The 15306-nt window shown below is 46.9% G+C and overlaps 1 protein-coding gene and 1 non-coding gene across 15 annotated transcripts in view; both read right to left on the bottom strand.

The window, feature by feature from the left end:
- Nucleotides 1-15306, bottom strand: part of SPRING1 (SREBF pathway regulator in golgi 1) — a 259028-nt gene that overhangs the window by 97847 nt on the left and 145875 nt on the right. The window lies entirely within an intron of this gene.
- Nucleotides 13036-13141, bottom strand: LOC132348312 (U6 spliceosomal RNA). Its single transcript, XR_009497435.1, has one exon. It is a non-coding gene; the product is annotated as a U6 spliceosomal RNA (small nuclear RNA).

Genomic DNA, 15306 nt, shown 5'->3' with positions numbered 1-15306 from the left:
CCAAGCTGGGAAGACGCCGCCCGGGGTCACTGTCCTATCTTGTCCTGTGATTGAGTGCACGCCTGTTCAGTTTTTCCATGTCATCCGAGAAGGTACGGTGATGACACGTGGCGATGAAGCAACAAATAAAGGCAGGAGGGCAGCGTGGTCAAGAGCATGACTGGGGGTGGGGCTGTCATAGGGCATCAGATTCACAATTGGATGCCCCCCACTCATTAGCTGTGTGTCCTTGGGCGGGTCAGTGATGGATCAGGACTCAGCTCTCTCACCTGTGCAGTGGGACTGAAACATACGCCCTGGTGGAGTGGCTGTGAGGACCCAATGAGACAAGGGATGGAAAGTTCTGGTACAATGCTGGTGCATGGAAAGCACTCAATAAAAGACAACTGTTTGAGAGCCACCTTGCACTTTCATTGTTTATCGAGTGCCTCTCTCCAAAGTCCGTAGAGTTCAACGGATAGCATTTGAATCACAATGTTCCAGATGCTGCTTCACTCTGTCTCACCCAGGATCCCACTCTAGGAAGTGGCGGTTCACAGTTGGGAGAGGCTCCCCGTGGGAGGCTCAGAAAGTTTCTCTCTTCCTCCCAGCCCGGTCCAAGCTGATGAGTTTGGGGAGTGCATATCTAACCATTGGTTGCATGGTTTTTCTTTTCTTTCTTCTTTCTTTCTTTTTGTTAAAAAATTGTCCACCAAAGCTGAGTTGCTGAGTGAATCGTTAAGGGAGCGAATTCCAAGAGCGTGAGCTTCTCTTGTTTCCCAGGACAGGTTTGGGCCAAGACAAACCTCGGTGATGCCAACAGCAGTTGCTTAAACAGTGGAGCTCAGAGCTGGCTTCCAGGCCTGGCTTGCGGGGCTCTGTTTGAACTTTCTCCTCTCTCCTTCCACCCAGTGATTAAAGGAACCACATGGAACTTTCTCCTTATGCCTCTTTCCCCTTCCTTCCCCATGCACCCCCTTGGAAAGGCTCCGCAAAGTTCCCATTTCTCAAAGATCCGGGAGCTGTGGCCCCTTGATTTATGTTCACTTGGCAATGTGAGGTTGCAATGGCCTGAGAAGCCTGAATAACTGGAAAAGGGAAATGGAGGAGGGTGGGGCTGATGGGAGGGTCTGATTGTGGCATGAGCTTGGCCCTCCCTCCATCAGACCAGAGCCAAGGACCCCAGGACCAGTAACCAAAGGAAAATCAGACCAAGTGGCTGGAGGGTGAAAAAGAAGTCAAAGTTGTTCAAAGAAACAAACAACATCTGTCCTTTCTGGACGCTTGGTGATCCCTTGGTTTTTCAATTTCTGCAGATTACTTCCTCCTGGCCATTTTGGGTTTCATGTGTAAACATGGGGAAACAGGGACAATCTTAATCCCCGTCCCATTATAGGTGCTCCATAAATGCTATTTGAATTAAGTCCTCTTATAAAAGAAGAGGAAGTCGACTCTTTTTGGTTTGGTTCTGTTATGTATCTTGCCTGGGGCTGCAGTACATGAGTTCACATCTCCGTGAAAGCATGGCTTTCACCCCGCACATAAGGTTCTGTTTCCTGAATTAGATCTTGTGTGACTTGAGGGCAGGAACAATTCTTTCCTTCTCTCCTTCCCTCCTTCCCTTCCACAAATATTTATTGAGCACCTACTATGTGCCATCATCATCTCCTCTCTATCCTCACCCTAACACTTAGCATGTCTGTCTCCTAATAGGTGCTTAATAAGTGTTGGATGGATGGATGGACAGATGAATGAATGAACAGATGGAGGTTTAGGTGGGACTCCAGAAAGTAAGCCAGGGTCTTTGATTCTCCTAGAAAGTTGTACACATGGTTAACATCTCAGAATTGGGATCCCAGGCAGCAAAGAGGTGGGCTGGGACTGGAGCTGGGAATAAGGACCCCTAGTTGCCAGTCCCAACTTGGCCACCATCTTGCTGTGGATCTGGGAACAATTTATTTAACTCTTTGGGCTGACGTTGTCATATCTGTAAAATGAAAACAATCTCAAGACTTCCTTAGAGTTTCGCTATTCTTCAAAACGCTTTACCTCCAAACCAATGAAATCAGATCCTTCCATAAAAGATTTATGAGACCACCAGATTCACTCCCAGCTCATTCATTTCTTTGACTATCTCTTCTTGGTCTGACTTGGAATTGCCCATGTCTTTTCTTGTTCAAGAATCTACAGTGGCTCCCAAGTGCCTGTCCCATGCAGTGTACTTTCCTTTCCTTGGCTTTCAAAAGATTCACAGTCTGTCCACAACCCACAAACCCACCGCATTTCTCAGCATTCAGCATTTGGAATCTCCCACTGCAGTTCGGCTGCTTCCTCCCTGACACTGATTTGCCTCTGGACCTTTACTTATGTCCCTTCCTGTTCCATTTATGACTTCTAAATCTTAGTGATTTCATAAAATGTCCAGTAGAGTCAACCAAATTTGAATAGATTACCCAAAAATAAGAGCTTACTACAGGAAAGGGAAAAATGACCCATATTTCCACACCCAAAGACAAGCTCTGTGGACATCTGGGTTTATTTCCTTCTAGTCTTTTTTTCTTTTTAAATCTGAGCAGGGTTTTAGGGGATGAACCATATGATTTACTTATCAATCACCTATAGTTGGTTGGCTATGGAGGCTGCTTGTAATATTTTGCCATAGTCTATGTGTTGTGAGAAACATCCTGTCACTAAGTCTTTTTACACGTCTTTAATTATTTCTTTGGGCTAAATTCCTAACAGTAGAATCACTGGGATTAAAGGCTTTTTGATGATGGTGGCGGGGGGCGGTGGGGTGGCGGCTGGGTAGTGCATGGCGGGGGTGGGGGAGGTGGGGGGGGTAGTGCATGGCGGGGGAAGAGGAACCACGCTGAGATCCAAATCCTTCTGTGAGTCCAGGGAGCACACTGAGTGAGAAATGGCCATCCCCATCTTTTCTTTGGGAACTGGCCAATTTGACAGGCACCCTGGCACCCTTGCTTCCCTGCCTACTCATGTTCTGGCCCAACATCAAGCTTCTGAGACCTCTAGGAGGTTCTTTAAAGGCAATATGCTAAAGAGAAAACCACCAGTGTATCTTTAGCTGGGACTGAGGATTCAGAGCTAAGTCTCTCCTGGGTCTTCCCCCACCCCCATCCTCGGTTGATGGAACTGTGCATTTGGACATGTGTGATTGACTGTGGTATTAAGAAAATATGTATGACACAATGTTTTTAAGCTTTTTCCAGCGATATTTATATCACACAAATGGCATGTTGGGTTTTTTTCCCCTCTCAACCACCAAGAATGAATAAATCAGTTGTCTTAATCAAGCTAATGGAGAGGGCATGGGCTAGAAAGATGGGTGAGAGGGGGCTCTTTGCCTGAGCCTGTGGCTCCCGTATCAGGGGGGGCCCTGGCAAAGTCGCTTCACATCTCTGGGCCTCTGTTTCCCTGTCTTCAAGACGGGCATGGTGATATCCGAAGGCTGATGACTTCGCGGGATAAAGATCGTATTCTAAGCATTTGGAATTCCTTGGAAGAGAGTAGCTGCATGAATTTTTAATCCTCTATTTTCAGCTCTTTGGACCTGCGTGTAGGAGCAGAGCTGTAAACACAGAGAACTCACCACTACAGTCTAGTTTATAAGGTTTTTGTCTCATACCATCCCATAGTTCTGACCTTAAGAATGACTCAGAATGTGGGGGAAATGCAGTTTGTTGTGGTGGCTGTTATTACTTAAAAATTAATGGCTTGGCAAACACAGGGATCACCCTGTCATGCCGAGGTCATGTTTACACCAAGCATATATATTTCAAGCTCCTAAACCTTCAGCAGCACTGAAGGGCAGAATCGGCACAATTCGCACGCAAGACTCAGAATCCTGGGCCAGAATCACCATGGCTCTAAAGGGAGATGTCAGTGAGTATGAATTCTGCAACCAGAACCTCATCAGCCTCCACATACCTTATGGATGGAGCAGGCTTTTCAGGTTCTAATTTATGGAGACCTACCAACTCCACTGAGAAGTGAAAAAAAGAAAAGAGAAATTCATAAGGATGCAGGACCCAAACTTGGATCTCATTCATTGTTCATCCATCCATCCAACAAGTATTTATTGAGCACCAAGAATCTACCTGGGACTGTGCTAAGTGCTGGGGATACAGAGGATGGCAAAAGCAGAATTGTCCGTGCCTGGGGGGAGGCTGTAGTCAAGTCAAGAAGATGGATGCTAATCAGTAATCACACAGGAAATGTAAATTCATAACCAAGTTGGGACCGATGAAAGGAAGGCTATGGCACTTAGATGCATCATCACTGGGGAATCTGATCTAGCTTTGGAGACGAGGAAAGGCAGAAGTCACTGTATTTACAAGCCCCCTTTTACGAGAGAGTGGTATATTTGAGGATGTGAAAGGCAAGAGAAGTAAAAGTGAGGGGAAGAGAACTAAAAGATGGAGCTAGACACACCCATTGGGATGGTCATTAAAAAAAAAAAAGGAAAATAATAAATGTTGGCAAGGATGTGGAAAAATTGGAAGCCTTGTACTCTGCTAGTGAGAATGTAAAATGGTGCAGTCACTGTGGAATAGAGTTTTGGTGGTTACTCAACAAGTTAAACATAGAATTACCATATGACCCAGCAAATCCACTCTTAAGTATATACCCAAAAGAACTGAAAACAGATGTCCAAACAAAACCTTGTACACAAGTATTCACAGAAGCACTATTCACAATAGTCAGAATTGGAAACAACCCAAATGTTCATCAATGAATAAACAAAAGGTGGTCTATCCATACAGTGAAATATTATTCAACCATCAAAAGGAATGAAGTTGCTACAACATGGATGGACATTGAAAACCTTATGCTAAGTGAAAGAAGTTATAAAAGACCACATACTGTAGGATTTCATTTATATAAAATTTCCAGAGTAGGGAAACCCGTAGAGATAGAAAGCAGATTGGTGGTTGTCAGAGGCTGAGGGAGGGCGGAATAAGAAGTGACCTCTAATGGGTAAGAGGTTTCTGTTTGGGTGATGAAAAAGTTCTGGACTAGATAGTAGCGATGGCTGCATAGCAGTGTGAATCCACTTAATGTCACTGAGTCGCACACTTTAAAATCATTAAAACAGCAGATTTTATGTTATGTGTATTTTATAATAATAATTATTATTATTATAATGATAATAATAATAATAAAAGATGGAGCTAGGGAGGTAGGCTGAGCCAGCTGGTGAAAGACCTGGATGGTGTTTTCATGCTCAGATCATCCTGACTGCAGGTGGAAAACGGATGGGAGTGGGCAACAGTGTTAGGATGGGGACCCCTGAGGAGGTGGGAGCATGGTCTAGGAGCAAGATGGCTTGGACCAGGGGGCACAGTGGTGGTGGAGAGAAGGGGGCAAATTTGAGTGATACGTAGCAGGAGGGCTTGGCCATCCCAAACAGACCTAACTCTTCTCCCTCACATACATGTGTGCACTTTTCATTCATGGGGCTTGAAGGGAGAAAGTATGTGTCCTCATAGGGAGTCTGGAAAGCATGCTGGAAGAAGACCCTTGGATTCAATTTTTTATTCTTTTTGCTGCCAGATCTTAAGCAAGTAACTTCATTTCTTTGTGTCTCCATTTCTTTCCCTGTAAAAATAGGGACCCTAAGATCCATTTCATAAATTGTTATGTGGAGATGGGAAGAAATAAGCGTATTGAGAAAACGGCACCTGCCCTAGCTTTCTTCCCGGATTCTTGGGAGACCCAAAGGAGCTGTTAATCTTTCAAAGACCACATAGATCACCCAGGGAAGGCAGCCCACACCGCTGGGGCTGATGTCACAGCTTTCAGAAGGCAGGTCTCTTGAACAGATTTTCCAAAAGCGGCGACTCTATAATAATCCCCAAAGTAACAGATTACAGTTGTTAAAGCTAGGGTAAAAAGACAGAGGACTGTAGGAAGCAGTGGGAGATGAGAAGCAAAGTCGCCGATCACGTTACTGTCTTTCTTCTGTACTCACCCCGCCCCCTCCAGCGCGGGCTCCGCCCCTGGCTAAGCCCCACCCAGTCTCCGCCCCCTATTTTAGCGCGGGCCACGCCCCCTCAACTCCCAGCTCCCAGGGTTGGAGGCTCCCACCTGGGCTAAGCATTTGGTACTCGAGAGGAGATGAGAGGGCATTTGACGGGTGAGGATGGGAGGGCTAGAAATTGACAGGGTGAGAATTGGGGAGAGGAATCCCTCCCTGTCCCCTGTCTTCACTCACTCCCTTGTTGAGGGCCTTGGCTTTTGCATAATGTAAGTACTTATTTAATGCGTGCGCTGGCTCGAGAGCTCTGCATTTGTCTTTCTGTCCTTCATATGCCAGTGTGCTTCCGCCTCGGGTCTAGGTTGAAGCTCCTGGAAAGGAGGGTGCTGCCCAACAGGTCCTGTCCGACCCCAGCCCCGGGCCAAGGGCAGAGAGAGGCTGGGGCTGGGGCGGGGTTGGGGGACGAGGGGGGAGGAGTGAGAGCCCCACATGACAGGCTTCTGGAACCAGATCCGGTGCCAACTTGGATTCTGTTTTTTCCTTCAATAAAAGGAACTTTTCACTTTTTTTTTCAAACACAATTTAAAATTTTTTATTAAGAAAAAAAGGGTTCCTATCCATCTGATTGGAGGCATCACAGAGCAAAAGGCGAAGCTGAGTCCCGCACACACTCGCGCCACACACACACACACACACACACACACACACACCCCCTCCCGAGGTTTTCCCGAACACACACACACACACGCACGTACCCTCCCGAGGTTTTCCCGATATCTACTCCGGTTACAACTAGACGCGGCCCCTCCCCCCACATCGCCTTTCCCCTTCCTCTCCTCAATCTTGGGAGGAACATTTTCTGTGTCTTCCCAAGTCCCCGAGGGGGACCTCCTGTGTTGGAGTGGGATGGGGGGAGGGTCACATAACGAAGACCAGAAAGAACAAATTAGATAATCAAAAGAATTATAGTAATTGCTTTCACTTTCCCCGAGCCCGCTCTGAGGATTCTCTCCCCCGCCCCTTCCCAGGCTTTCTGTCTGTCGGGAATACTCCGTCTTTCCGACCCTCTCCCCTCCCCCAGGCTCCTCCTTCTCCTCTGCCTTCGCTCGCGCGTTCCCTCTCTTCCTCCGTTTTCTGGTGTGCTGGAACGTTCAGCGGAATATGATGAATGATCACCTGTCACGGCTTGTTTATTATAATGCAGGCAATCAATTACACATCCCCAACGCTGGCCGGCCCGCAGGAAATTTATATGCTCAGCACAAACCAATGTGAAAATGGAATCTCATTTGCCAAATGTCTTTCTCCCCGTACAGCACGATGATTACAGTCTGTGTTTGTTTCAACAGTCGTGTACAACTGACAGTGCCATCATTTACTGCCTGGCTCAGGTCACGTTTCTCTAAGGGTTTATTTATTGTGTTACGAAGGCCAGCACAGGAAAAGGACAAGGGTGTCTGTCAGGGATGCCACTGTGTTAAAAAGTGGGCGGGCTAGGCTGCATTCCTGGGTAGCACTGCAGCCTCAACCCCTGGGCCCTGCCTCCGCAGGCCACCTCCTCCAGCATCCTGTTGCCAGGACTCCTAGGCCCCCAGAGGGATGCAGCTCTGGGTATCAGAAGCTCTACAGGTCCCAGTATCAGAGGGACCACAGTTTACATTCTGGTTCTGCTACTGTCTAGTTGTGTGTGGTCAGGGTTTCAACCTCCTCATCTGGACAATGGGAGTTTTAATATGCTCCTCGCAGGAATCCTGTGATGTCTGGGATATCAGAGGGGTCGCTAAGTGTTAGTTCTGGTGACTTCAGATCACGCTCTGGCCACACTAAAACCCACTCATCCGGAGGCAAAGAGGAGAGGTCCCGTTCGAAGAGATGTGAGTTGGAATTCATGTCCTGTGTTATAATCTTTCTCAGTCTCTACTTTCTGAGACTCACCTGTCTCAGGATCTGTTCTCTTTCCAGGTAGAATTTTGCACTTATGTTCCCTCTGCTCTGACACATAGGGCGTCTTAGTGTGACTTTGGGAAAATAAAATGGCCACCTTGCTCTGCTTCTGCTTCTGTCATTGTAAAAATAGGCGTAGCATTCCTGGCCTTTCTAGCCGTGTGACCTCAGGCAGGCCAGTCCCTTTATCTCTCCAGGCCTCGGATTCCTCCCATGGGAAGTGGAGGGAATAACTCCTTAACAAGCCAGCCCAGTCTTGCTGGCAGGATCCAGAGTGCCCATGGTGTAAAAAGTGCCATGTAAACTGCAAAGTGCCACTGTCACCGCGGTCCAGCCTCTTTCTGTCAGGAGTTCTGTTTGGTCTTTGGGGTTTGCTGCACAGGCATTGATTCAAATTTGTGGCCCTCACAGCATGTGGCATAGAGTGGGAGATCAGTAAAAGAGGAGCACGAAGATTCTCATGGGTATTTGATTGTTCTTTATTGTATTGTATATTTCTTTATTATTCTATGTAGGTATTTGTTTAATGGCTGTCTGCCCCACTGGGATGGAAACTTTAAGAGGAAAGGCACCAGGTTGACTTTGGTCATCTCTGTGTCCCCAGCATATAGCCTCAAATTGGCACATCCTAAAGAAATCAGTAAACATCCGTGGCTTCAATGGACGAGTGAATGAATGGCTACATGAATGAATTCATTACTAGGGTAACCTCTGTGGTGCAGAGGGTGGGCCCTGGTAAATGGGTGTTTACAGGTATCTTCACTATCCCTGACCCTCACAGAATCAGCTTTGTGGGTGCCCAGGGTTATGCATACTATGTGTACTCAGTGCCAGCTGGTGAGAGATCACAGACGTGTCTGCCTGGCTTCCTACCCCCCCCTCAGACCAACATCCCCTGGATGAACTTCCCATTTATCACTCTCCACCCCATGTTGCCTTGAAATCTCTACACCTCCTTATGGTATTTGGGTCCCCCAAATGTCCAGCACACTGCCTGTCTAAAACAGATGTTTTCAACCAATAAAGATGGTCTTTTCTAAGCACTGATGTATGGAATACAACTTAGAATTCCATTAAAGCATGCTGGGTCAGGGAAAAAAATGATTCAAGTTCATATTTTAAAAGCAAAAAATTAACAGCTGCATTGTATATTTTGGTCAAGTGCTTTGGATTTGTGGAAGAGATTTCTTTCCATAAATATAATTATTAGTCGCCATGATTATACTAATAACCAGGGGGATGGCACAGAGCTGGGCTGGGTAGGGCCGGGTATTCCCTGTGCTGACTTGCTTCACTAGTTGACTAACAGACCTTATTCCCTGGCCGAGCCCATCATATCCTGCCAACGCCAGCTTCCCGATGTGGAGGGGGAGCAAGAGCAAGCGCCGTGAGCGGGGTCCTGAGGGAAAAGCAGCCTGTGTTTGCTGCTGCTTTGACAGTTGAGGCTCGGAGAGGGGCTGGCAAACAATGGGAAATGAAACATTTGAGTGGTTGCAAAAAATTCCATGGGAAATCCCCCCTGGTTGTATTTATGTGTGCCAGCAGTGACAAGGGGAGCTCGGGGCTTTCAATTTCAAAGGTTCCTGAGCAGACCACAATAGCGTTCTGAGCTGGCAGTCCCCAGAAACAGCTCTTATGGGCCACAAAAGGCTAGCCTGAGTCTGTCAGGGAAGGTTTGGCCACGTGCATGGTGTTGGCCATGAGCTGCAGTGGCTTGTTGGGAGCTCATCCACAGTCATAGAGCTCAGGCCTCTGAACCCTCTGCTCTAAGACAAATCCCTCTCAACTCTTCCTCTAGATTTTCCCTGGCCTCCAGAGCCTGGGCGGGGCGGGGCTGGGGGAGGTCTCCGTGGGGCTCAGCCCTACCTGCATATACTGGTGGGGTCTCCCTGGGGCTCAGCCCTACCTGCATAATTGTAGGAGCCTTAGTCCCCTGCAGACCTCTTCCCCACCATCTAATTGAAAAAATCCAAAATTGAGGACTCACATGCATTCCCCTGGCATTTTCCCCTTAATATGGGGTCTGCTCCTGCTTTCTCTGTTCCCGTTTATAATGGACATTTATTTGTCTTTTGCTCCCCCCACCCCCTTTAGAGAACAAAGTGAACTGATATTAACCAACTCTTGTTTTGCTTTCCTTAGAACTAATAAATATTCAAAATACTTAACCACTCTTGCTAATGCCTTGCTACTGCTGCTGTGATGAAATACATGTGTTTATAGATCCCATTAAAGATGAGGTTTATTTTTTTTTAGAGACACTTAGTAGGTGAGAAAACTGAAACTTAAGGGGGGTGAAAAACTTGCCCATTGTAGTAGTCGAGAGGTTTCAGTTGCAAAATGACAAACTCCTAACTTGAATGGACTTAGACAGATCAAAAATGTATTGAAGTTTTTAACCGAGAAGCAAGGGCCATATTAACTTCAGGCATTGCAGGATCTAGGCTTTCCTTTAAGTCTTCAGGAATCTGCCTCTCCCCATCTCTTCAGCTCTGCTTTTCCCTGTTTTGGTTTCATTTTGAGATTGGCTCTCTCCACCTGTTTTACATCGTCGCAGAGTCAAATCAAGGCTTTCTCTTGCTTGCCTCTGTAAAAGTCCGAGGGTCAGGTCTGGTGGGTTCTGATAGGTTCAGCTGCCCATTGCTAAACCAATGACCAGGGCAAGGGGGCTGGAATGATCTGATCGCCCAGGGCCCAGTCAATTTAAGCCTAGCTAAGCCACAGGGGCGGAGTGAGAGTGAATGGTTCCCCCAAAGAATATCAGGGTGCTCCTACAAGGAGGAACGGATGATGGGCGGGCAGAAAGCCATGGTGTCCTATACTCCCATGTCATGCTGCCAAGTGTGACATGGGCAGGCAAGCCTGCACATAGATCTGCCCTCCACCTCCTTCATGCTGCTGGAGACCACCTCAGGGACCACCTCACGCTGTATCCAGCCCTGGGACTCCAGCCCTGCCCCTACCCCATGAATTTATTCCAGTTGGCAGTTTTCAAAATACGCATCTTGGGCACTGCTGGAGGGAGGAAGACAGCAGAGGGAAGCAAGGAGGATGGGTGACGGAAGCTCAGCGTCTGGGACTATATAGGACCCCCGCCCCTATTCCAACCATGTGGCAACTCTTGTGTCCATTTGTAGATTCAGTTCCCTTGAACACTTTTATTTTATCGAACAGCTCCTCATATTTTTACAGCTTGAAAATCAGTGATTCTTCTACAACCCTTGCCCTCTCCCACATTCATAAATGAGGAACAATAGCCAGAAAGAGGCAGGAGCCTGACCAAGGCCAGGCGGGCAGCAGCAACAAAATGCATAGTCTGAGAAATCACACCTTGGGATTCCCATGTCCTGCCCTTCCCACGTGCAGCCTTGCGGGTGGATTAGAGATCCGGGAAAGAGATTACCACATGCACCTCTGCCGTACTTCACTGACTGGTTAGCCAAGAATGCAGAATGGAGCAGCTTCCCAGAGGAGAGCAGAAAGAGGGAAACTTTGTGTGGCTTTGTCTCTGCTCTCCGGGTACAGGCAGCCGCTGGGGACTCTCTCTGTAGGTAAAATCCTACCAGAATGGAGAAAAACAGCCAGATTCTGCTACTCCTGCCTCGTACTGGGAGCTTACATCACATCCCAGAAGAACTTACATGAGTGAGCCATGTGCTTCTGTTTAAGATGTTTACAAACAACTTCTCTGCTCATCCTCCCGTGTCACCAGCCCTGCCACGTACTTCAAACCCACCTCTCTACAACACTGGTCACTGCTAATCATCATAGCTAACCTTTCTGAGTGCTTACAGTGTTCCCGAAAGTGTATGCTAAGTGCTTGACAGGTATTGCTTCATCGAATCCTCCCAAGAACCCCATACAGTAGGTACTATTATTAGCCTCATTTTACAGGCGAGGAGACAAAGGTGCAGAGAGATGAATTAATTTCTCCAAGGTGCTCAGCCAGCTTCCAACTCAGGCAGTCAGAGTCAAGAGCATGAGCTGACGGTTAGGTAGCTACGTGAGGTGCGTGACGAGTGTGGGGACAAGGAAGAGGTAGCTGTAGCCGCACCTGTACACAGACAGAAAGTTCTCCACATCCCCTTACCTCCTCTCCTCTACTCTCTCGCCTGGTGTCTCCAGCAAACACACACAGGGGATTTCAGGAAGAGAAGGCTCCTAAGGTGCGGGCGCAACACGGGTAAGTTGGGTAAGGAAAGGCGCGTGGGCTCATTACTTAGACTACCTTGCAGCCGCTTATTGAATTAGTGTGATTCTTAACATCTTCAACTTGGATCTCCTCCAGGCCAGCCAGCTGGTGCATTCAGTACGACTCAGCTCGCCTTAACTCAATTAACTAAGCCAGGCTGCGCTGAACTCAACAAGTATTTCTTAAGCACTGAGCTGGCTGCGGGGGAAAATAAAACAAAGGAGGGCAAGACTCAGACTCTGCCAGACTTGGCCCTTAAGGTGATGCCTTGGGCTTTTAACGCATAACACGGTGCCATATTTTCTAAGTACCACCTTCACTCTCCCCCTGTGCTATGATTTACTTCATATTTTTCTTTAAATAAATTAATTTTTAAGGAAATTAATTTCCTTCTCTAAACTTAAATAAGTTAATTTTTAAGTTATTGAGGTGAAATTGATGTAACATAAAAGCAACCATTTTAAAGTGAACAATTCAATAGCATTTAGTACATTCGCAGTGTTGTGTAACCACTATCTCCGTCTAGTTCCAAAACATTTCCATCACTCCAACATAAAACCCCATACCCACCTCCCCTAAACCCCCTCACAACCACTAATCTGCTTTCTGTTCCTATGGATTTGCCAGTTCTGAACATTTCACGTAAATAGAATCATATCATACGTGATCTATTGCGTCTGGCTCCTTTCACTTGGCATCGTGTCTTTGAGGTTCATCCATGTTGTAGCACGTGTCAGTGCTTCATTCCTTCTTATGGCCAAATAATATTCTGTTGTCTACATCCACCACAGTTTGTCTATTCTTTCATCTACTGATGGATATTTGAGCTCTTTCTACCTTTAGGCTATTGGGAATAGTGCTGCTAAATAAGTTTACTTCATTTGTTCATTCATTCATTTAGATATAATTGACATATAATATTGTAAAAACATGATAACACTTCACATATTTGCATGTCATCCTTTCGCAGGGGCTGTTTAATCTTTTCTGTATGTTCCAATTTTTTGGATACGTGGTGCCGCAGTGAACACTGAATGTTTATTTTAAAAGGAAAATTTAATCACTACTATAAATAGAAAACCTGTATTTTTCTAATAGGAAATTGAATAGATATATAACTATTATAAGTAAAAATTTCACCTGGGTAGCACATAAAATCACCCAGTGTACTCTCAGATGCAGTAGTAAAAAGCCTGGACTCTGGATGTGGTCGGCCTTGACTTTGAATCCTGGTTTTGACATCTGAACCTGGCCAATGTCCTGTCCTCCCCCAGCCCCCCTGAATATCGCACAGGTTAGCAGCACGGACCCCTGCACAGTCAAAAAATCCGAATATAACTTTACAGGCGGCCCTCATAGCCATGGTTCCGCACGGAGGATTCAACCAACTACAGGTTGTGTAGTACCGTAGTATTTACTGAAAAAAAATGGTTGTGTAAGTGGACCCGCATTGTTCAAGGGTCAACAGGACTTGTAATTGCTTCCTCCTGAAGTTGTTGTGAGAATTAAAAACATGTAAGGTGCTCAGTGCTGTCAGGCACATAGTAAGCGCTCAGTGTGTGAAAGCTGGTAGGTAGGATCACAGGTCATAAACAGGAACAGGAACAGTACTAGTAGCTAACAAAGCAAGTATCTACCATGTGCCATGAACTTGTGGAGCGCCTGCGTGTGCATTATCTCACGTAATCCCCACAAAGTTCAAATTATTATTACCCCCATTTTGTAGGTCAGAAAACAGGCTAAGAGAGGTGGAGCCAGTAGTTGAAGGTCACACAGCAGAGACTTGAGCTCTGGGAAGGTTAAATGACAGTATGAGAAGTAACCCCAAGTCCACTGGAATGTCAGGCTGACCCTGGGCACAAATGATTAATTGCAAAAGGGCTGCCTGGGCCCTTGAGGTCCCAGACCTGGCAACTCACTGCAGGCCCAGCCTGGAGGCACCTCCCAGCTGTGTCTTTTCATTGAGTCACTCTGTCTCGGGTCTGCCAACAAGAGGCTCCACACATCTTTTCTAGTTGACTTACCTCTCATAGTTCATGGGATTCACCTGCCCTCCCTGTACCCCATCATCCCTCAGTGTCCCTAAAACTGCCCCTTTCCTCTGCAATCTCTCTTCTTCCACGTTGCACGGAGCCCTCAAGACTGTCACGCAGCCTCTAACTAATTATCCACCGTTGGTGCAGAAGTTAGCAGGTCTCGAGTTCACATGTATCCATTACACCTTCATCAACAGGGATGTATCTGATTCACAGTTTCAGGCTGTGTGGGAATCCTGTCCCACCCAAGGGTGAGACTAGCATCGACTTGTATTAATTTCCTGGGGCTGCCATCATGAATCAATACAAACTTGGTGGCTCAAAACAACAGAAATTTATTCTCCCACAGATCTGGAGGCCAGAAGTCTGAAGTCAAGGTGGCAGCAGGGCCACGTCACACTCCCTCCAAAGGCTCTAGGGGAGGATCCTTCCTCACCTCTTCCATTTTCTGGTGGTTCCTGGCGTTCGTTGGCTTGTGGCCACATCACTTCAATTTCTGCCTCTGTCTTCACATGGCCTTCTCCCTGTGTGCCTCTTTTCCATCTCTTTTTTTTTTTAATTAATTAATTTATTTATTTATTTTTGGCTGTGTTGGGTCTTCGTTTCTGTGCAAGGGTTTTCTCTAGTTGCGGCAAGCGGGGGCCACTCTTCATCGCGGTGCGCGGGCCTCTCACTATCGCAGCCTTTCTTGTTGCGGAGCACAGGCTCCAGACGCGCAGGCTCAGTAGTTGTGGCTCACGGGCCTAGTTGCTCCGCGGCATGTGGGATCTTCCCAGACCAGGGCTCGAACCCGTGTCCCCTGCATTGGCAGGCAGATTCTCAACCACTGCGCCACCAGGGAAGCCCTCCATCACTTATAAGGACACTCGTTGTTGGATTTAGGGCCCACCCTGATCTGGTATGATCTAGTATGATCACCTTAATTACCTCTGCAAAGACCTTATTTCCTAATAGGGTCACATTTCAAGACTCCAAGTAGACATGAATTTTGGTGGGATGCTACTCAACCCTATTCTTTATAATAGGTTATTGAACCCAATGGGTACAAACAGAAAAGGGTTGTATTCTCCTTCAAAGACAGTTTTAGCCATATTCTTACAAATCTCCCTTTCCCAGCCCTTAGTGGCATCCTGGGCATATCCTATAGCTTTCTGGCCAGT

Source organism: Balaenoptera ricei, chromosome 14 (genome assembly GCF_028023285.1).
Source record: "Balaenoptera ricei isolate mBalRic1 chromosome 14, mBalRic1.hap2, whole genome shotgun sequence".
Lineage (NCBI taxonomy): Eukaryota > Metazoa > Chordata > Mammalia > Artiodactyla > Balaenopteridae > Balaenoptera > Balaenoptera ricei.
The sequence above is the reverse complement of the archived record's forward strand: the minus strand, read 5'-3'. Positions and strand labels throughout refer to the sequence as shown.